Here is a 22,837-nt window from a genome sequence, read left to right as displayed (position 1 = left end):
CACCGTGACGTCACTCCGTCAGAAAACGCACCCCGACGGCCCGCAACGAATAGATTTTATTTCTAATTCCGTCGTGTCGTACGGCCCGACAGAAAACAAAACGGCAACGGAAAGGAAACAGTACGGAACTAAATTTCAAAAATATTTACCTACTTCGTAATTTTGTTTAACATGCGAGTGAGTTTTATATCTTGCCTTCATCTGTTTGTACAAATTTAATCGTGTTTATGGTTAAAGTTGTTATTGTAGATTGGTGAAGTTTGAATTTAATAATGAATGAGTTTAGCGAATAACTAAATATTAATAAAGTTAAGGCTGAATCTATTTTGTAAGGCATTAGGTTGAAAAACTGCCATAATTATCCTAACAAATAGCGAGAAAAAAGCATGGGCTGTAATAGCATCATCTGTTTCTCTTTCAATTATTTTTTTAAACGTCAGATATACTTTATTTTATGAAAATAATTTGTTTGGAACGATTTGCCGACAGCCAAATCAGAAATCGTCGGGTTGAATATTGTCGTGGCATTGTGACCCTAGGCTATTAAATCTGTCGTGCTGCAATGCTGTACGACGGTTTGTCGGGCCTGTCGTGTCGGACCCGTCGTGGCATTGTGATTCCAGCTTAATAGTGCCGCGGCCCATGGCATGCTGAGACTTTAAAACATCAAAAAGTTTTGATTTGTTCCTTTGAAACTTTTAGCGTCTCCCGCATTAGGGGAAGCTTAATTTTGAACAAATAATATGTGAAAAGTGGTTTGTTATGCCAAAATACAGTAAAACAGTGCGGGTTAAGTGAAATTTGGCTGCACAAATTAATGCAAGAAATTTCATGATTCGGTGACGTAAATATTTGTAAGCTATATTTGGCCGTATTATACATGCATATTATAGTAGAGAAAATTCTAGAAAGATTTGTAATGATGTCGTAAAAAAAGTTTCTTTTTTTTTCCATATTGAATGTTAATTAATAGTATACATAGCAAATGCAATGTTCTTTAATGTTATTTCTGACGTGATAATGTCTTATACCTCGATGAACGCTGGCTGCACGAACGAAAAAGTGTCCCATTCCGTTTGAGCCGAGTGTTTCCATTGTCGTGGTTTACATTGTTTATTACAAAAATAAAAAAACCTTAAAATTAACGAGTGCGAATAAATGTTACATTTATCGAAAAAAATGTAATTTACAACTTACTCCTTCTTTGTATTATACAAAATAATGATAATTCAGTGATATAATAATTCAATTCAGTTCATAAAAGTATGCAATTTTTCATCAATGTTTTCTTATGACATTATCACGTAAAATTACCGTCCATAAACTGACATTACAGACAACCATTTAATTGGGTAATAATTTATATATTTTTTTACTATTATGATTACACATGAATGGATGAGAGACATCACTTTATTTTATTTTCCTCCCTAAAGACGACTCGCGCGGTTAGCACATAGCACTGTTGCTGTAATGTACTTAATGAATAATTTCAGTTACATTAATTTTAATATTAACTCTTATTATTTAGTTGTAATTTTTATTTTTCTTTCTAGGTACGAGTTTCATGTTGTCGAGAAATGGAGGGAAAAAAAAGAAAAGGCGATAAGTTTAAGGGTATGGACTACTGGAAAAAGTGGTGTGGTCAAGCGGTTTCCAGTAAGGAAACACATTTGGCTACTGAAACTACAACAAGCTTGCGCGCTGCTGGTAATGAGACTGTGGTGGCAAGTGAGCCTTCGACCTCAGTTACAGAATCGAACGACAAAGTCGAGTCAGTGGCACCTGTGACCTCAGTTACAGTATCTAACGACGAATTCGAGTCAGTGGTGCCTGCAGCCTGTTTAATGGGTACGACCAACCAGCCTACGTTTATTCAGGAACCGACCAGCTTGCCTGTTTCATCATCATCTCATCCTGTAGCTAAACTGGACGTTGGTTTTTATTCGAATCAAGATGAAATGGTGAATGAATATATAAAAGTCCAAATTTTAAAAGTCCCTTGGACCCCACCCAAAGATTATAAGTTTCCCATTTCCACAAAACGAAATTTGCGCTTTCAACTTAAATGGATAGAGAGATTCCCCTGGTTGTCATATTCTGAATATAAAAGTGGAGCATTCTGCAGAATTTGTGTTGTAATGGGACGTTCACTTGAAGGTAAAGGCAGCCATCAGCGAATTGGCCAGCTTGTAACCGAGCCATTCTGCAAGTGGAAAAATGCATTAGAAATATTTGAAACTCATGCAAAAACAGGATATCACAAGAGAAATTTGGAACTTGCAGAAAACTTTCTTAAAGTAACATCTTTGCAGGCTTTTTCAGTCAGTGAGCAGTTGTCTTCTGAGAGAAAGAGGCAGCAAGAAGAAAACCGAAAGAAATTAATCCCTATCGTAAAAGGAATAATTTTTTGCGGTAAACAAGGCATCCCATTAAGAGGTAAAATAGATTCTGGGCGGATTGTACCAGAGCCTGATCAACCACTGCAGAATGATGGTAATTTTCGGGCACTGTTGCGGTACGGAGCTGAGTCTGGGGATAAAGATCTTTCTGAGCATTTGGCCACTTCTCAGAAGAATGCTCTTTACACAAGCCCTCAGATCCAAAATGAAATAATAGACATTTGTGGTGAAATAATTCAACATAAGATAATCGAAGAAGTAAAGAAAGCCCGATTATTTGCTATTCTCGCTGACGAAACTACTGACATCTCGCGTGTGGAGCAAGTCTCGCTGTGTTTGCGATATGTTGATTTGAAGGATGTTGAACATCATAAAGTTAAGGAGATGTTTCTCGAGTACATTCCTACTGTTGATGTCACAGGATCCGGCCTAGCAAATCTAATTATTACAGCTCTGAAAAAGCATGGGCTTGAGTGTTCTCATGTGGTTGGTCAAGGTTACGATGGGGCTGCAGCTATGAGTGGGTATTTGCACGGGGCCCAAGCTTATGTTCGTCGAGAATGTGCTCTTGCTCTTTATGTACACTGTAGTGCACACTCTCTCAACCTTGCAATTGCTGACTCATGTTCACAAGCAGATATCCGAAATTGTGTTGGGATTGTACAGTCTGTCGGTTCGTATTTCAGACATTCCGCTCAACGCACTGCTGTTTTGAAAGACAAAATTCGAGAGTTGTTACCCGCCGATCACCAAAAAAGCCTGCTTGTAATGTGCGAAACACGGTGGGTCAACAAGCATGAAGCTGTCATGAGATTCAAAGAAATTTATCCAGCGATTGTCAATGCTCTCGAAGAACTCCAATCTAGCCATAATAAGGAAACATCACAACAAGCCGTCCAAATGCTTAACACACTTCGATCTTCGAATTTTGTGATGTCCTTAGTGATTCTTGAGAAAGTCATGAGCTATACATTGTCGTTATCCAAACAGCTGCAAACAGCTAACACCGACCTGATTACAGCATTCAGCCATGTGGATGATGTTATTAATACCTTGCAACTTCTGAGGAATAAAGTTGATGACGAGTATCCTCATATTTTTGAAGAAGCAAAGGTTTTGCTCGAAGAAAATGGCGGTATACTGCAGATGCCACGCATAGTCGGAAGGCAGTTGAACCGCTCAAACATTCCTGCGTCTGATACATGCTCGCATTACAAAATAAATTTCTTCATCCCATTCCTTGACCATACCATTCAACAATTGAACGAAAGGTTTACGAAGCACCGTAAAGTAGTGACTGCACTTTCTGGTATCTTGCCATCAAATTTCGCAGCCAGTTCTGAAATTGAAGAGGCAGTTTGTATGTACTCTTCAGTGCTTCCCGAAAGAAGTACATCTGTAGTCAAAGCAGAACTAGATGTGTGGAAAGCAGTGATGACAAACACCTCCCCTACTCCAAAATCTGCTTTGGAATGCCTAGATAAGTGCGATCAAAAACTATATCCAAATGTTTACACATTGCTACAAATTTTGGCTACCATACCTGTTTCCACTGCTACCCCAGAAAGGACGTTTTCAAGCCTAAGGAGACTGAAAAACTACTTACGCAACACAACCAGTGAAAACAGACTGAACGGTTTGGCTCTTATGAATATACACTATGGGGCAGAAATAGATGCGGATGAAGTAGTGGACATATTCAAAATGAAAAACAGAAGAATAATTCTATAAGTGTAATTGTGTATGCAGTATGCACTTTCTATTCACGTGTATATTAATGTTGCATTGTTTTGTCATTTTATTTTGTAAACCCCCCCCAAAACTGAAATCTGGCTACGCCCATGGACAGTGATAAGAAAAAAAAAGTGACCTCCAGTTTTATATACCCAAGGCACACGAAAATGTGTACGCTGTCGAAGTCTGCAACAATTCCGACGAAATTGAAAGATTAAAAAGAAAATCTTCTGAAAAGAATTTCTTTTGGGAAATCAGCTCCGTTACTTTTTTTTTTTTTTTGAGCTCAGGAGCTACAAGCGAAGTGACAGGAAGAAAAGCCCACCACAATTTTGTTTACCAGCCTCCGAGCTTATTGTTAGTTGCGAGAGCGAGTGGAAAAAAAGCAATTCACGGCCCGTAATTTTCGTGCGGCTACTACGAGTTTCAAAAGAAGTAAAAAAAAAAGAGGTGAGTCTTTGGTGAGTTGGTGAAGGAGGGGAAGGGGGGATATTGTGACAATGAGACTGCCCTGTCATGGCCAGAAATACTGACCCAGATGCCGGCTAGCAATAACATATTCCTGGCCGCTTCCACCCTAACACCTAATGGACCGGGGATTAAATTGCTTCCTAACGGAGAACACAGAAATCTCCGAAGTCAGCAGCTGCACCTGGAATGCGTGTACTATCTGCGCAGCATTTCTACAAGCTGACTACCTTAAGGTTGTAGTATCCAAAATTTATTTTAGTTCCATCATTTCGTTTTTTTTTTTTTGCAAATTAACAATAAATAATCGTTAAATGAAAATTGTTTTATAGCAAAAAAAAAATTGGTTGTCTGTGAAGTCGGTTTACGGACGATAGTTTAACGTGACAACGTCATAACAAAACATTGATGAAATGAATGCATACTTTATGAATAAAATTGAATCATTTTTATTTTAATAATAAAAGAATAAATACTTGAAATTATACTAGTAATCAGATTTTTAAAATGCAAGAATAATTAACCTTTATTGCCGAAATTGTTGTTGTAATAAGCAATGAAAACCACATTAACTTTTCACTTCACTTTATAAACAGTCGACGAAACAGTTCACGTGTAGATGTAAGTTGTGTGCTGCCGCTGTCTTTCTTCTCCTCGGACGCATGGGCCAATCGAGTGGAAGAGAGATAGATGCGGCGCAAGCGTACAATGAGCGTAACGGGACACAGCGTAACGGAACAATGTGCGCAACGGGACACTTTTTTCGTGCGTTCAGCCGGCGTTCATCGATTTATTAGACGTAAAAAAAGTATGTTTTCATGTTTTTTTTACCGTATGCATTTTTAATGTTAGCCCTACCATGTAGTGAAAGCATAAAAAAATGTTACGTACAGCTTTTGACTAACTATTCGTAAATAAACTTCGTCTTAAAATTTCTTATTTACTATAGCATTCATAAATCAATACAAAAAAGAAGGTTATCCCAAACCTTCGCAACCTTAATTTTTCAGAGTCTTAAGACGAAATATTAATACGAATGGTTAATCCAAAACTATATATCTTATGATTTAATACTTTCACTAGATGCTAGAACTGACATAAAAATTTACGTTTTAAGTACCTACATAACCAATTTTTTTTAAAATTAAAAACAATTAAATATGGCAATGTTATGTATTTATTTTAAATAATGTGCTAAAAACACTAAATAATATAAGCAAAATAATTTATGATAGGTACCACCTCCTTTAAAGACAAACTTGATAGAGGATAACACTCTTAAAAATTCACGATAAGTCATTATTTCCAGGTCATCATATATTTGTTACGTTTAACACGGTTGAACATGTGGACTTTTTTTAAGTTTTCCAAACTCCATGTAAATAAAATATATAAATACAGTTCATACGTTATGCATAATAAGCTGGCAATGTTATTATTTTTTTAAAACATTTTGTGCAGTATGGATAAGGAAGGAGAAGCAAAATGAATAAATAACAAAAAAAAATATTTGTTTTTAAAGACAATACTGGTTACTACTTCGTGGTACGGTTAAAAATTATTTCAGAGAAATGTATTTAATTTTATCTAAACTTTAAAATCATAAAAATTCTGATGATTTTAAAAGGCCAGGTAAAATGAAATACTTTTTTTTTTAATTAAACCTAATCACTTAGCAGCCAGAAATACTGACTTGAAACCAAAATTGTTCCAAACAATGTGTAAACAAATGATCATTCTCATTAACCATAATGCACCAAAAACTCTGAAAATGCTACTTTACCAACTAATTATGCAACAAGTATGCGATGTATACGTAATATTTTTTTTTTTCATTTTGTGAAAGTTCAGCCACTCAAAACGTCGGCAAGTTTAACCGCGTGGGACGTAAATATAAAATTATGAATTGGAACAGGACAAAAACCCTTAACTTAGAACTTGTTTAACCACTTCTTGGATGATGAAGTGTCCAACGTTTCGGCACGTCTTGTTGCATCATCTTCAAGGTAGATAGAAGATGGCTGCAACAATACATGTCGAAACGACAAGTAACTCTATCATTCTCATGAACGTGGCCTTAAGCCAATTGCCAAGAAGTACACTATTAAGAATTACAGTAAATTTACGGACTTTTTCAAACAAAGACAAAGAGTTCTTTGTAATTTCAGATAACTGGAATTTAGAAGAAAGTGCGCTGTATTTCAACTTCCGAGTTCTTTTTTTTTTCGTTATTAATAGATAAAGAAACAATAGTGTTTTTGCAGTAGTCTGAAAACGTTTTTAAAGGTTTCGCTTACATAACAAGACAATTCTTTTATATTCATTTTCAAAGGAAGTAAACTTAAAACGTGTATTTAAGAAGATAACGAAGAATTCTTAAACATCCCCGGATAATTTTTAACTAACGTTTTTAAAAATTTTGAGGATTTTTGATAGTGTAGTTAGTGATTGGCCACAGAGCCCACGACCTACATTTTGATACTACCCAATAATATTCAGCGACGTTCACAAATGCCAACAGAAATTAAGCTTCCCCCCCCCCCTCAAAATTATTTGCCACCAACACACACACACACACACACACACACACATACATATACACATATGTATATATATATATATATATATATATATATATATATATATATATATATATTTATTTAAGTGGTTGGTTCTATTACTTCTACAAAATGTCGGGTGAAATATTAACTAACAAAAATTAGATCATCTAATTTGAAAAGCGTAGTGTAACTTTGTGTACATAAAAAAAGGTTCTTACTTAAATACATTAAAAAGCCATTTTAATTTTTGGATGCGTGCAAGATTTCAACACGGGAAGCTTCTGTTATGCACATGATTATCATTCCAGAATTTTTTTTAAACATTTGGTAACCTAAGGATTACGGCCCAAAACGTTAATTTATTTAACGAAGTTTTAATATTACTTCATTTAACTTAATACAGTACATTAAAAATTATATTTCGTATGAAATACTAAACATATATTTAAAAAAAATTATGACTTTGTATAATTTGGGTAATCTCTAGTCTTTCATTTTTTTGTTGACATTTTCGCTTGGTATATAAAGTTATCTTTGAAAATCTAACACCACGTAAACACAAATGCAATTAGTTAAAACTTTAATAAAGTGCCTTAGCGGTCCGCCAGGCATTACAATACGTCATGTGAAATAAACAAGGTGATTGTTGTACTCGAAAATAGTTATGAATACAAAAACAGCCAAGTTGGTAGTAAGTCAAACGAATTATCAACAAGAATGATTCAATTATCAATGATAGTACAATTAAATTACTGGCATTTAAGATTGTACTACAGACAGGAAAATCTGCTTCCAAAACAGTAAGGTGTAAGTAAAGGTAAGTCCTCGAACATAAACAAAGAAATTTTTATTTCTATGATCTTACAAAATTCGTAATATTTTACTGCATTAATTTTTTTCCACGTAAATGTAACTAAATTTAAAAATTATATATATTTTTTATTCTACGTAGAAAATAATGAATGTCACTCAATCTGCCATATATTAACACTAGAACACCTGTTAGGACATTACGTATGTCACGAAGAGAATTTACATTTTCACATTTAATTTTGAAACAAAAAAAATAGAAAAGGCTTCCTAAACAAAACAAAAAAAATATATCGGAGATGGTTCTTCCACCTTAAACATTAATGTAACTAATGTAGGAGCATCTGAATGGCAGCTAGAAGGATGAGGGGAAATAAAATAGGCGAAATAAACAGATGGAGCGAGAGAGAGGTAGTGAGAAAGTGAAGAGGGGGGAGGGGAAGAAGGCTGGCGGTAATGTGCATTCCCTCCGCGGTTTTGGTTCAGTTGGTCGCATTGCGACGCCGCGCGAGATGCCTGCTGGGACGTACACGCAGGCCTGCCAACCACCACCGCAGAGCGACCTCCTCTCTCATGCGGGATTCTCTCACGTGCGGCGGGGCTGCTTCCCACCAAAAGGGGGGAGGGGAGGGGGAAACCAGAACCAAAATTAATGAGAGAGCCGCTACTCTTCCCTCTCCAACCCCGCCGAGGTCGTACTTTTGGACAAGCAGTCCAAGTTTTCAACTCCGCAACGAGGAATGCGCGTGAGAAACGAACGTTTGAAACGAAACATTCAATTATTCACGCGAAGTATAAAACTAAACAAAACTAAAAAAAAAAAAATGGTTGTCTGTAAAGTCGGTTTACGGACGATAGTTTAACGTGACAACGTCATAACAAAACATTGATGAAATGATTGCATACTTTTATGAATAAAATTGAATCATTTTTATTTTAATAATAAAAGAATAAATACTTGAAATTATACTAGTAATCAGATTTTTAAAATGCAAGAATAATTAACCTTTATTGCAGAAATTGTTGTTGTAATAAGCAATGAAAACCATATTAACTTTCACTTCACTTTATAAGCAGTCGACGAAACAGTTCACGTGTAGATGTAAGTTGTGTGCTGCCGCTTTCTTTCTTCTCCTCGGACGTATAGGCCAATCGAGTGGAAGAGAGATAGATGCGGCGCAAGTGTACAATGAGCGTAACGGGACACAGCGTAATGGAACAATGTGCGTAACAGGACACTTTTTCGTGCGTGCAGCCGGCGTTCATCGATTTATCAAACGTTGTCACGTCAAAAAAAAAAAAAACAATGTGAGCTAGTCTTTCAGTAAACTTCAGAGATGTGTAACATCTAACCTCGGTGAAGCGCAACATTTCGTGTGTTCTCATGTTGCAAATAGGCCTACACTTAAGATACGAAATTCAGACACGAAATTTAAATTAAAACCGTAGAATTATCTCTCTTGGTTCTTCTCGCTCAAGCCGTGGCTATCTTCCGATTGCAATGGCCATCTTCCGATTGCAATGGCCATCTTCCGATTGCAATGGCCATCTTCCCATTTTAATGGCCAGACCTCGGGGCTTATCAACCCATCACACTCTTTACCAAGATCATTGTAATCACGTGGACTGAAATAGACCTTCTCTTGCTTGTTAAAAAAAATAATATTTTTTTCATATTTTTAACAGTGAGTAACTAAACAGGTCTGCACTGTTCAAATTGCAGTGTTACAAAGAAAATGTATTTGTTACTGGTTTACAAAGAATAAACTTGTCTTATTACCATTTTTGTTATTACAAATCATATTCACGGGTGGTGACACAAATATGAAACCGAGAAAATAAATAGTTGATTTAGAGACGTTGTAAAAAAAAGTTTTTCGAAAATATGAAGGAATAATAGTTGTTAACAGCAAGATATTTAGCCAATTATCGCGGCATTTTTTTGAAGAGGCCTCTAAACTGAATTTCTTTCCGATGTGGTGGTTCTTTTAATCGGGCAGGTAACCTCTGAGAAATGTGCGTTGTCTTGCTGACAGGAAAATCGTGGCGATGCCGTTCTTCCAGGAGGCGAGTATATCGCGTGCCTCGCAACTTACCGGGCATCGCCAGGCCTCGAAGAAGTGAAAGTTCGCAGCATCACAGGGCGGCTACCTTCCCGCATCACGATCTGTCACCCCAATCTCCATTCTTCAACAACCGTCGCACACGTCCCACCACTGTTCGTGGCCGGCGCGTTTGCGTCGCAGTTCGTGCATATAGACAACCACCCCTTCCCCCTGCCCATCACACTTACACACTCTCTCTCTCTTCCTTGCCCAGTGTCCGGCCCTTTATCGAGAGACAGCTTCACACCGTCAGAAATCACAGTTGAATTCACGAACTTTTCAACGAAGAATTTAACTCTTAAGCAGTATTTAGGTATATGTGGATTTATTTCATTTTCATTTGTATCGTTTAAGATTATTTCGGTTATTTCCCATTAATATGTTCAAGTAGATAACATTTCCACACATTTCAGTCCTTCACTTTGATTTATTTCGTTACAATTCATGCATTTAATCATTGAAATTCGATTCTATTAAAGTATACTTATTTCGTTATAAATAAGTTATGTTGATGCTTTTTCGTGTAATTATACTTCGTAATTTCAAAATAAATGTAACTTCGTAGAAACTACGGTTGCATTCCAACTTTCGAGTTGTATGTTTCGTACTTAACAAAGGTGGACGAAAGAAACTGTAGACTTAAATATATTTTTTAATGTTTTGTTAATATTACCAAGAAAATTCTTTTGGACTCATGTTCAAAGTAAGTTAACTCACTGTCCGCAAACTTACGAAGTTATCCGTGAATCCAGGAAGTTCCCGGGCTGATTTGTAACCAGGTTTCTGCGTAAATGGAAAAAAAAAATTTTTAATAGTGTAGAGAAGGAATCCTTTTTAAGCTCGTCCAACTGTAAGATGCACTAGAGATTGTTAGAATACCTCTGAAACCAAGCTTTGAATAAAAATTATCGCTCATAGCTGCACACTAAATCTAGATCTGTTGAATTAAATGACTGTGGTTGCAGTAACTGAAGAAAACTGTTTACGTGTAGTTCCAGCGGTGGATCAATGAATTCACTAGAAATATGTGATTAAAAAGGAAATATGTGCAAAATATGCCATATTTTTTTACCCGTAACAATCGTCTTTATATTAAAAACTAGCTAATACCCGGCATCCAATGCAATGTCTTAATCAATTTTTTTTTGTAATTTGTTTGAAGAAGGTACACATACAAAGCCTCTCTCTATCTCTCTCTAATTTTCTATCTATCTCTCTATGCATATCTCTATATCCCCCCCATATCTATATATACATCTATATATATATATATACCACTCTCTATCTCTCTTTATCTCTCTATATGTATCCTTATTCTCTATATTATATATATCGCTCTATAGCAATGAAAATGTTAGAAATCTATGTATCTACCTATATATAATTTTTATCCATCCTTTTACATGTCACAGGTGTGACATAGGTAAATAAAAACAGGCGCGTATTCGTATAAAACGTTGTGTCAAAATTTCAAAGCAATCGGTGAAGAAATTTCGGAGATGTAAGATTTTCAACGAAAATTTACAATTATATTTATATAGTTACGACCTATGTGGGGGGAAACTGGGTTCATAAGGGATAGCCCAATTAGGTTTCTTTAAAGTTTTATTAATTACTAATATTTACATTAATAATAAATAATTGTACTTAAAAATGGCCTATCACAAATCACTGCACTTGAAAATGTTTATTCTCAAGTCACTCAATGTCTGTCAAGTTCCGCAGTTCGGACTCCTCACTGGAGCTGGGCTCGACAGTGGTTCGTCCCTTACCACGCGCCTGTCCACACACACAGTCTCGCGCCACTCAGTCGCACTCTCTCGATCCAGTCGAACTCCACATCGCGCCACTCTGGAGGGAGGGGGGGTTCTCTCACCCTCTTCGCCGATATCGCACTTCCCATTCGCTCTCGGAACTCACGGAACAGTCGCGGGACAGTCGCGCGACTCGCTCGCAACTCGCTCGAAACTGTCGTGGAACTCGTCGCGGGTCTCTCGCCGAGGCCAGCGTCGCTGCTTGAGAACCTGGGACGCCCTTCTCGAACCGACGAGAGCGGCTGTGACGAGTCGCGTCATACCGGACCGACCCGACGCCCGAAACATCGAGAAAGGCGGTGTCCATTCGCGCCACTCCACGCGGCGGCCCGCGGAATTCCCGAGGCCTTTCAGCGACAGATAACAGCTGCGAGGAAGGACGATGCGTGGGGTGCGTAGGGGGGGAAGGGAGTAGCCTCGACCCAGGCGCACGTGGCATGCCTCACGTCACGTGACGCCAGTGGCCGTGTAGGGCCGCCAGCCAGCTCCGAACCTGGCATCGCGTTCATAACTAGCCGGAGTTAGCCAAGCCAGCTAGCTGCTATACATAAAACCCGGAAACAAGATTGTAATCCAATAGGGTTCTGAACTTCAACGTGACGTTATGTACCTTCGTGACGTCATCAATGGTCGGTGCCTGAGGGTTAAGAAGTTGTGTTCGTGTTCGGTGCAGACAATCTCCTGCGACCTTCGCCGTCGACAGTTCCTCGTGTCGCGGAAGGCGTTGTTCGCGAACACCCCGCGTGGTTCGAGGCCCGACACGGGAGGCAGCTGGAGGAGAGGTGCAGAGGCGGGCGAGCTCTGTCGGCGGCGGTTAGCGGCGGTTAGCGGCGGTTAGCGGCGGTTAGCGGCTGGCCCGCGCGCTGCAGGCGTGGGAAGACGGTAACACCGCGTACACGCATACTCCCCGGGGAGTACAAGCGCGGCTCCAGAAGGGGGGCGGTGGGGGTGATAGCCCCTCCCGAGACCAATTTTATTGATTAGTGTATATTTATGTTCACTTAAATATTAAATTTCATATGTTAAACTTTCATCTCATCAAAAGTTGCGTGGAGCTACTAAGGTTCTGTATTTGAAACCTGTAAATTGTAAATAATATTCCAAGGCCAATATCTGACCACTTTCATTTTTTTTTTGCAACTACGACCTTCCTCTGTGCGATAGCTCCTCCCGAAAAGTCATCCTGAATCCGCCACTGCCGGGGACGCGCGGTTAGCGCACTGCTTTCAGCGACCGCTGCAGATCACCGCTTCAACCACGTGCGATCACACTGACCCAAGGGATTCTCACAAAGGATTTACAAACTAAAAAAAAAAAAAAAAAAGGCGCTTGTACTTATGTACGCGAGTTAGAAGTTACACTAACTTGGCGTAGTAAAAAAAACTAACTTTAATTTTGTATGCGAATAAATAATGGAAATAAAAACTGAAAGGACTGGAGTGATACAATAAATACGTTTGGTAAGGATTAAACCAAACAAATTGAAAAAAAAGTGAAATAATAAAGGAAAGTATTAATTAATAACGAAAAAAATAAATATGCCGAATGTGTATTATTATTTATTTATTTTAATTATTTACTCACAAATAATGTAAATTCATAATTTATATTAAAATAAATTAAGCATAATGGAACGGTATGGGTGAGGTAGAAATGACGCAGCAGTGATGCTACGGAATTATTGTAACGCTGCTTGTGTTTGTCTACTCCTCCTAGGCTGACGATTGAAGCTACTATATTTATTTAATTTTTATTTAAAGTTTCTACAATTTATTTATTTTGGAAAAGAGGTGTTTTATTTGGCAATTAACTTCATAAGTGTCATTCATTTTTATGTGAATAGTGTGATTGAAAATGTAAATAATTTATCTCTATCTATACCTAATAACTAATAAGTAGAGACCTGCAAAATTCGCGGATTCATTCGGTGATAGGCTAGAATTCAAACACATATACCTCTTAGATAATTTTGCTATTGGCTTACTGTTCATCTGGCCGAATCTCAACCAGTTATAAACTCTCAACCAAAGAAGGATCGAATCATAGATAAACCAGCTGAGACGACTTACAAGTCGGCAGCCAATGAACTTGCGTTATTTGCTCGAGTGTACAGGGGTATGTGCAGTCTATCCTGAAGGCCATCGAAACCGCGAATTTTGCAGGTCTCTACTAATAAGCAAGAACTTTCACCTCTGTCGTGCGTGTACTCCACACACGTACTTTTTTTCTTTGTACAACACATGTCTAGAGTTATTTTTGTATATATGAAATATGTTTAATTGGTGAATAATTTTATATTTTTACTGATATTTCATTCAAGCATCAATTTTTAAGTAATGGAAAAAGAATATCAAATTTTAAAATAATTGAAATTGATTTTGTTTTATTGTCCTTATTAATGTGCGCAGTAAATCCTGTAAAGCTTTTCATGGAACGGTTTACAAGTTAACTTTCAACTGTTGGAGGTACTGGGACGAAACAACGCATAAATTCCCGGGTAAGAATCGAAATCTTTCTGTTCCACTGGAGGATAAGAAAAAAACCAATGGCAGTGTACGTACGCACAAGAGAAGTATCGGCCTGTTATGTCGTTCAGGTGTGAACGGGAGGTGAGCAGCCCGCCAACGCAAAGAAGGAGGGGAGGGGAAAAGGGGGTCGGGTGGAGGGGGAAGCGCCCACGCCATGGACTCGGTCCAGCTGAGCAAATCGCGCGACCCATCTCTCCCGCCCACGCCGCAGGGCAAATATTGGAGCTCCGTGAGATGTGGCTTCCGACGGAAAATATTTGTCCTGCTGGAAGGGAAGCGACTCCCAGCAAACACTTCGTAACCACCCCCCCCCCTCCACGGCCCAAAACCAAATCCCCCCCCCCCCCCCCCCCCTCAGGAGGACTGTGCGTGTGGTACTTCACAGCCCACGTGGCCTGGAAGTAGAGACCGGAAAAATTCGCGGATTCATTTCGCGATAGGCTAAAATACAAATAGTTATACCTCAGTGCTGCCTCTGCTATTGGCTCACAACTCACCTGGATGACTCTGGGCCAATGAGAAACAACCGACCAAGGCTGTATACGAATCACAGGCTGCTACGCTGGGACGTCTCACAAGACAGCAGCCAATGAGTGGGTGACATTTGACCGAGTGTACGTAGAACTATGGAGTTCATCCTGCAGGTAATTGAACCAGCGAATTTTTCCGGTCCCTAACTGTTGACCAAAGAAGCCTCGAATCACAAGCTACCCAGTGGAGACGCCTCACAAGTTAGCACCCAGTGAACACGCGTGTTTGCTTGAGAAATGCAGAGGATAATGGAGGCTATCCTAGAGGTCATTGAATCCGCGAATTTTTCAGGTCTCTGCCTGGAAGGACCACGTTCTTTCCCGAAACCATCGAAACTTTGGTTTTCTCACGGTTTTGGGAGGAAATAAAACTTTTTTTTTTAACCCTTTGTGAACGTTGTGCTCAAAAGAAAGGTTAATCCAAAATGTGAAGGTATACCGAGCGTCGTAAATTATTTTGCAAATGATTTTCAACACTGGCTGAGAGTTAAAAACACTGTGTTTCGTGATTGGATGAGTTTCTTTCGGAAGAAAAAAAAACGCGACATGAGTAAATTTTTTTTTGAGACATTAAAAACAAGGTTTTGTATTTTTAGATAGCGAATATTTGGTAGCAAACCATACGACTTATTTCTAATTTTCACGACTTTTTTTTACTATACTTCATTTGCGATTATATACTATTCACAAACAGTTTTTTGGTTACCATAAAAAATATTTTTTTCTCCGTGCATAGCCACATTTATCTCACAACGTTGTGCCAAGTAAGAGAATATATTCTTCCCTAAGCAACAACGTTATTATTGACAGCTCCTTTAATCGAACTTGCAAGTTTAAAGCTTAGGTACTCATTTCATTAAATTAATATCAAGTGTCTGTGTTGACACTTACCCCAGTTTTCTTTATGCTTGAATTTTACAGGTGCTGTTCGTGCTATGAATAATATGCGTTATAATCTTGGTTCCTTTTTTTTACATAGTTTTTTCTTTCCCGTCCTCACAATGTGTGCCGTCAGCACACCAATTACTGTAATTCATTCCGGAAGCAAGCAAACACGTCCTGAGTGGCTCGGTCAAACAAGGCAATGGCTTCTCTTGCAGACGGCCGCCAATTTGCACGGATGAAAAAGCTGGCGCCGGCAAACCACACTGTAGTCTAATGGGCGTTCAGATATATTCGGGGGAAAAAAATGCCTGCCGCTTAGGTATATACCTCATGATTAGAGACCCGGAAAATTCGCGGGTTCATTTCATGTTATGCTAAAATTCAAATAATTATACCTTAGTGCGGCTTCTGTCATTGGTTCACTGTTAATCTGGAGGACTGAGGGCCAATTAGAAACCCTCACTCATAGAAGTGTCGAATCACAGGCCACCCAGTCGAGACGACTCACAAGTCAGCAGTCAATGAACAGAAGGCATTTGCCCGAGTGTGTAGAGGATATTGGAGTCTATCCTGGAAGTAACTGAAACCACGAATTTTTCCGGTCTCTAGTTATAAGTAGAGACCCGTGAATTTCGCGGGTTCAATGACCTCCAGGATAGACTCCAATATCCTCTACACACTCGGGCAAATGCCAACTGTTCATTGTCTGTTGACTTGTGAGTCGTCTCGACTGGGTGGCCTGTGATTCGACACTTCTATGAGTGAGGGTCTCTAATTGGCCCTCAGTCCTCCAGATTAACAGAGAACCAATGACAGAAGCAGCACTAAGGTATAATTATTTGAATTTTAGCATAACACGAAATGAACCCGCGAAATTCACGGGTCTCTAGTTATAAGTATCAACGCTCTCCATGAATTTTCAAAAGAACTAGCTGGCTATAGTAGCGCCCTCTATTGTGCGGTGTTTCAAACGCTACTTGGGTACATATGTGAGGTGTCAGTGTTGCCAACGCTGGTCGTGTCTGCCTCGGGCGGCTCCGCCAGTGACCGTTAGCCCACGTGCATCGTGCAAGTCGGCAGACATCCAGCAACACCTCCGCTCCAAAGTGTTATTAATCACTGATGACCCCTTGTTCGATTACTACCTAATTACAGTCTGCCTCTGCTACTGGTCCTACTCTTCAGCGCATTGGCCCCTCTGCCAGCCTGTCAAATTTTTCATCGTGTCACTTGCTTGAAGGCCTGTCTAACAGACAACGACGTCACGAGCTTTTTTTCTATTGGATTCCTGGCCTTCAGTTGCACAGTTCGACGCCGAACTTCACAGAATGGATGAATGAATGGATGAATGAATGAATGGACTTAAGGGTACATGTCTTGTTCCAGGTCATTATTTTATATTTACGTTACACGCAGTTAAACTTGCTGACTTTTTGAGTGGCTGAACTTTCACAAAATTATATATATATATATTAAAAAGTGTGTTTGTCAGTTTTTTTTCACGTAGCAACGGATTGACATGGATTTTTGCATATAGATAGTTTATGGGCCGGAGAGGGACATATACTACTTATAAATGTGAGATTCTATCACTAACGATGTAAAAGAGGGGGTAAATTAAGTTTTATAATAAAACATCTTAGAAAGTGGGTCATAGACACACAAACAGTGAGTTGTGTCATTTATCAATGTCCGCCACACGGTCATATAGTAAGCTCTGGCAACTTCCTATCCTTCTCTTTGGCGAGATCCATCCGCTTAGTGAAGCTCGCGGCTGCCAGCGCGCTAATAACAGTTTGGTTTAGAACTTCATCAATAGATGGCGTTGCCTTGAATTTGTAACGCGCTATCGTTTGTTGCGTCACGTCTTCCCTACGGGTTACCTAACTTCCCACAAAATGAAGCAGAAGATCAGCGTCCCATTTTTGCTGATGCGTAGCCTTGATCACCGAGACTGTGCAATCAATGGTACTTACTTTAAAATCCACATTTCAGTCACGCACCACGCCGGCGTCTTGTTCCCGTTGTGTTTATGTTTCCCTTGTGAGTGTTGTTGCTTTGCCATCATGCCGGTGGATAGCTTTTCAGCTGAAGAAGACGAGAAAACTAGCTGAGTTAGTGCCAAACCAACAGCTGTTTGGAATATGACGGACAGTGAAAGGAAAAATCAAATAAAAAAAAAGATTTGATTTGTATGGACGTGTGAAAGCAACTAAATAAAACAAGTAAGTACAATTCTAAAAATGTACTTCGTTCTTCGTAATTAAACATGTATGCGGGGTAACGAAAGTAATTTTTATGGAATACTTCACAATAAGAGCGTACTTTGAATGTGGGGGTCATGGTGTAGCCTACATTCTAGTCGACGTCATTCTTTAGGGCTACGGTAAAATAAATGTATATTAAGTTACATGTTGTAACACAAAAAGTTATACATTAATTTGTATTACAATTAGAGCTTGAGATTGTCACTACATATATTACAAAAAAAAGGGGGTTGTCTGTAAAGTTGGTTTACGGACGATAATTTTACGTGATAACGTCATAAGAAAACATTGATAAAAAATTGCATACTTTTTTAATTTTCACGCCTGAGCCGAGCGTGCAAGAACCGGCCAACCACCGTGAGAGAAAATCTCCTACAATATCAAACAGGTTAAGGCGGGATTTTTAACTAATTGTTCGTGAATATATTTAAACCAATTATTTAGAATTAAATTTGCAAAAAACTGTAAATAATATTTGAAAATTAAAAAAAGTATGCGATTTTTCATCAATGTTTTGTTATGACGTTGTCACGTAAAATTATCGTCCGTAAAGCGACTTTACAGACAAAAAAAGCAGCAGCGTGGTCGAGAGTAGCCCGAGCGCACCTGGGCGCTGCTTCACCAGGTAGGGACCCGCCCGGCGCGCTAATGGGCGACCTGTCAGCCGGGAACGAATGGGGTTGTCTCCGCGTCGGCCTGTTCCCAGAGACACGAGGGTCCTAGCTTTGAATATACTTATATATATACTGTATAGAAGTCGCGAGTGGATAGGATTTACTCTACGTTTTTCAGGAGCGTATGATGAGCAGCTTGGGAACTTCACCGCTGCAGTGCGCTGCCGTAACGCCCTGTATCGTCTTAGTTGTTATTTATACGTTAGAGCGCAGCTCTGTCGCCCGCTGTCATTCCCCGCACCCCCCACCTATCATTCACTGCAGCTCATCGTCGTTCAACGGGAGGGGGAAGGGGTGTTTGAAGAGTTCGACACTTGTCCGCTAGGGACCACCACAAGTCGATGCCCTAGAGATGGTGGCGATTGCGGCGGTGAATTAACCAACTACCTCAAAACCGTATTAGAAATTTTAACCTGGGCTGGCGACTTCTATACAGTATATATATTCAAAGGTCCTAGCTAGCTCTCTAGCTCTCCTAGCGCAGCCGGCCGGACGACGGGGACTGCCGTCAACAATCGCTAGGGACCGGAAAATTCCGCGATTTCAATAGCCTTCAGGATAGACTGCACATTCCCCTGTACACTTGGGCAAATAACGCCAGTCCATTGGCTGCTGACCTGTGAGTCGTCTCAGCTGATTTGTCTGTGATTCGATCCTTCTTTGGTTGAGGGATTTATAATTAGTAGAGACCGGAATAATTCGCGAGTTCATTTCGCGATAGGCTAAAATACAAATTAATAGTTATACATCAGTGCTGCCTCTGCTATTGGCTCACAACTCACCTTTATGACTCTGGGCCAATGAGAAACACACGACCAAAGCTTTATCAAATCACAGGCTGCTATGTTGGGATGGCTCACAAGACAGCAGCCAATGAGTGGGTGACATTTAACCGAGTGTACGTAGAATTATGGAGTTCATCCTACAGGACATTGAACCCGCGAATTTTTCTGGTCACTATTTATAATTTGTTGAGATTCGTACAGATGAACAGTAAGCCAATAGCAAAATCATCTAAAAGGTATATGTATTTGACTTCTAGCCTATCGCCGAATGAATCCGCGAATTTTTCCGGTCTCTTAACAATCGCTCCCACGCGCCATTTTGTTTCTTTTCTCGTCTTCACTGTCATTCAAGAAGTGTTCTTCCTGAAACTTCTCATGCAACAACTGCGTCCCTACAAAAAAGTATTCGCATTCCTACCCGGGCATTTCATGCTCCGTGTTGTCCCAGCACCTCCAACGGTTAAAGTTATTTGTAAACATCGATAAGCGCAATAAAAACAAAATAAAGTCAAATAATCGAATCTTAGTATTATATTTTCCATTGTTCAGACAAATAATGCTTCAATTAAACATCAATCAAAATGTAAAATTATCTGCCAATTTTCGTAAAAAAAATTCTCGGTATTATCTCGAATAATGTATATCATAATATGCTAAAAATTACCATAGCCATATGTTTACAATATTACAATATATTTCTTGTAGTATTAAAAATTATTTCTCGGCAACTGGTTTAAAAAGGATTTTTTTTTTTTGAAAAATAACAGATTTTTTTTTTTCTGTGTTGGTGCTATACTTCCCTTGTATTCGTTCTATCACAAATATTGTCACCAGATATTCAACACGTGTAATATAATGGTTTTAAAAAGTCGCGCATTGGTTTGTATTACGCTTAGTGGATGTATTTTAGAAATATTTGTGTTAGAACACCAAATTCTATGGCAGTGTCGTTTTAAATGTACAATACATAGCCATTAAATAACAGTAAACTAGAGAAACTAAATAAAAAATTAAAAATAATATGTGAGACAGAGCCTTAAGCATGGGCGTAAATCCCAAAAAAGGATGGGGGCAGTTGTAACTGTGCACAGGGGAAGATAAACGTTATTATAACGTCAAAACTATGTTTTACGGAAAACATTTGGATCATTTGAAAGTTTTCCGCTTATGTATTGCATGCATAAACGCCTGGACCACCTAATAAGATGACTTGTATTAGTTAACCCCATGTGAAAATTCCTTGGGCCATATATTCCCCAGCCACTAAATCCCCCCCCCCCCCTTTTCTTTCCTAAGCGATGGATTTTCGCCTCTGCACTGTTAAAAATTGTCACCTTAAATTTACAAAGAACGCCGGTTACAAATTATTCGGGTATGTTCGTAAATACATCGATATCTTCATAGTTCACTAACTTCGAAAATAAATCCTCAAAAATAATCTTGGTATGCAAACAATGCATTCAAAAAAACTAATAAAGACAACTGCAAGAACACAATTATTTCTTCCTCGTGTGTTTTTACCTAATTTATAACTAAAAAAAAAAACTTGGAAGTCGAAATACTGCGCTCTTTCTACGAAGACCAAGTTATTTGAAATTACGAAGAACTCTACATTTATTAAAGATTAGTTCTTGGATGACAAGTCCATAAATTTACTGTAAATTTCTAACAGTGTGCCGTGAATTATCGGTTTTAACTGGAATGTTATTTTTTTTTGTCTTTGCTAATTCCAAATCTTCTTGGGAAAATATTTACAAAAATAATGGAATTATAGATGTTAAGCTGCAAGAATTTCCCAGCTGTGCTAATAATAACAACTAACTTATAGCGAGGAATCAGGATGTTGTTTTGTTACGCAATAATTTGATCGTGTATCCTTGCCTGACTTTCCAAACAGCAGGTAATGCATAGGGGGCAATCTGATCGCTCATTAAATGTCTGCGAGGCAAAGTCATCACCCTACCTGACCTGGCCATTCAGGAGGCGTTTGCTTCCGCACTGGACGGCTGTGATTGGTGTGCCGACAATATACATGCAACTGAAAGAAACCCAGCCGACCACGAAACACAGACAATGCTACAGTGTTTTTAACATACCTACAGATCGCCTGTAAATATTTTCGCGAAAAAATACATGCCCCTGGTATTGTGTAGATGGTATCTGGCGCAAAAGCAGTGGCGTACACAGAAAGGGGTGGGAATGTGATTGCAGTATTCCTCCCCCCAGCCAAAAAAAAAAAAAAACCTATCATTTTCCAACAACAAAAGGAAATAGCCTAATTTGAATTCAAACAGCGGGAAAATTTGTTCTACCACCCTCCTCTCCCCTATATTCGAACGAAATGAAATTCTGCGTACGCTCGTACGCAAAAGAAACTAACAGTGAAATAAGTCGTCCGACACGCTTAAGGGCGCTTTGGGTCAATGGCGAGTCAGTTGTAAATGATAAGACCAAATCGCGGGCAGTAAATTCACACACTTCACAAAGTCGTCAGACATTAAAAGGACGACATCGGCTGTAGTGTATAAGAGCCTGTGGAACCTGCCATGAAATCAGTTGAACACTTGAAACTTCATCGCCTACTGATAATTTTCCTCTATCTTTAACCTCGGCAGTGTAGAAGTTATCGTAACAGTTGAATTATCCCTTGATATATATATATATATATATATATATATATATATATATACACACACACACACACACAAATAATGTTTCTTACCTGTACCGAAATATCCACGATCGCTTAGTCATGTGAGGGTATAAACTACAACCCCCCCCCCTCCCCCATCGATTTATAAGACGTTATCACGTCAATAATTAACAGTGTCCTGTTACTTATTTTCTTCTTTGATAACAACAATGCGTTCTTATTTATTTTCCTAGGTTGGAAATCTTCGTTAAGTTCAGTTTTACATTGCTGGGGTGACTTAAGTTTATGTTTGACAAACTAGAAAGATCTCTGAACTTATGGCTATGGAATATCGGCTATAATTTATCGTTATGAAATATTGTTTTTATGTATGTGTTGTTATTTATTTGTACACGACAAAATTCAGCTCAAAGCTGTTTTACAATTGGTACGTGACAAGATATTTCCCCAATTATACATAATTAAATCATAACCAGTACTGAAATATAAATATTAAAACTAATAACATACTATTAAATCATGAAAAATAAAAACGGATTATTAATATTTGTTTAACTTGATGATAGTTTTTGGACATACGCCATTGATAAGCACTTTTTCTGTAGAAGAAAACTAAAAACT

Source organism: Bacillus rossius, chromosome 5 (genome assembly GCF_032445375.1).
Source record: "Bacillus rossius redtenbacheri isolate Brsri chromosome 5, Brsri_v3, whole genome shotgun sequence".
Classification (NCBI taxonomy): Eukaryota; Metazoa; Arthropoda; class Insecta; order Phasmatodea; family Bacillidae; genus Bacillus; species Bacillus rossius.
Note: the sequence above shows the minus strand (reverse complement) of the source record.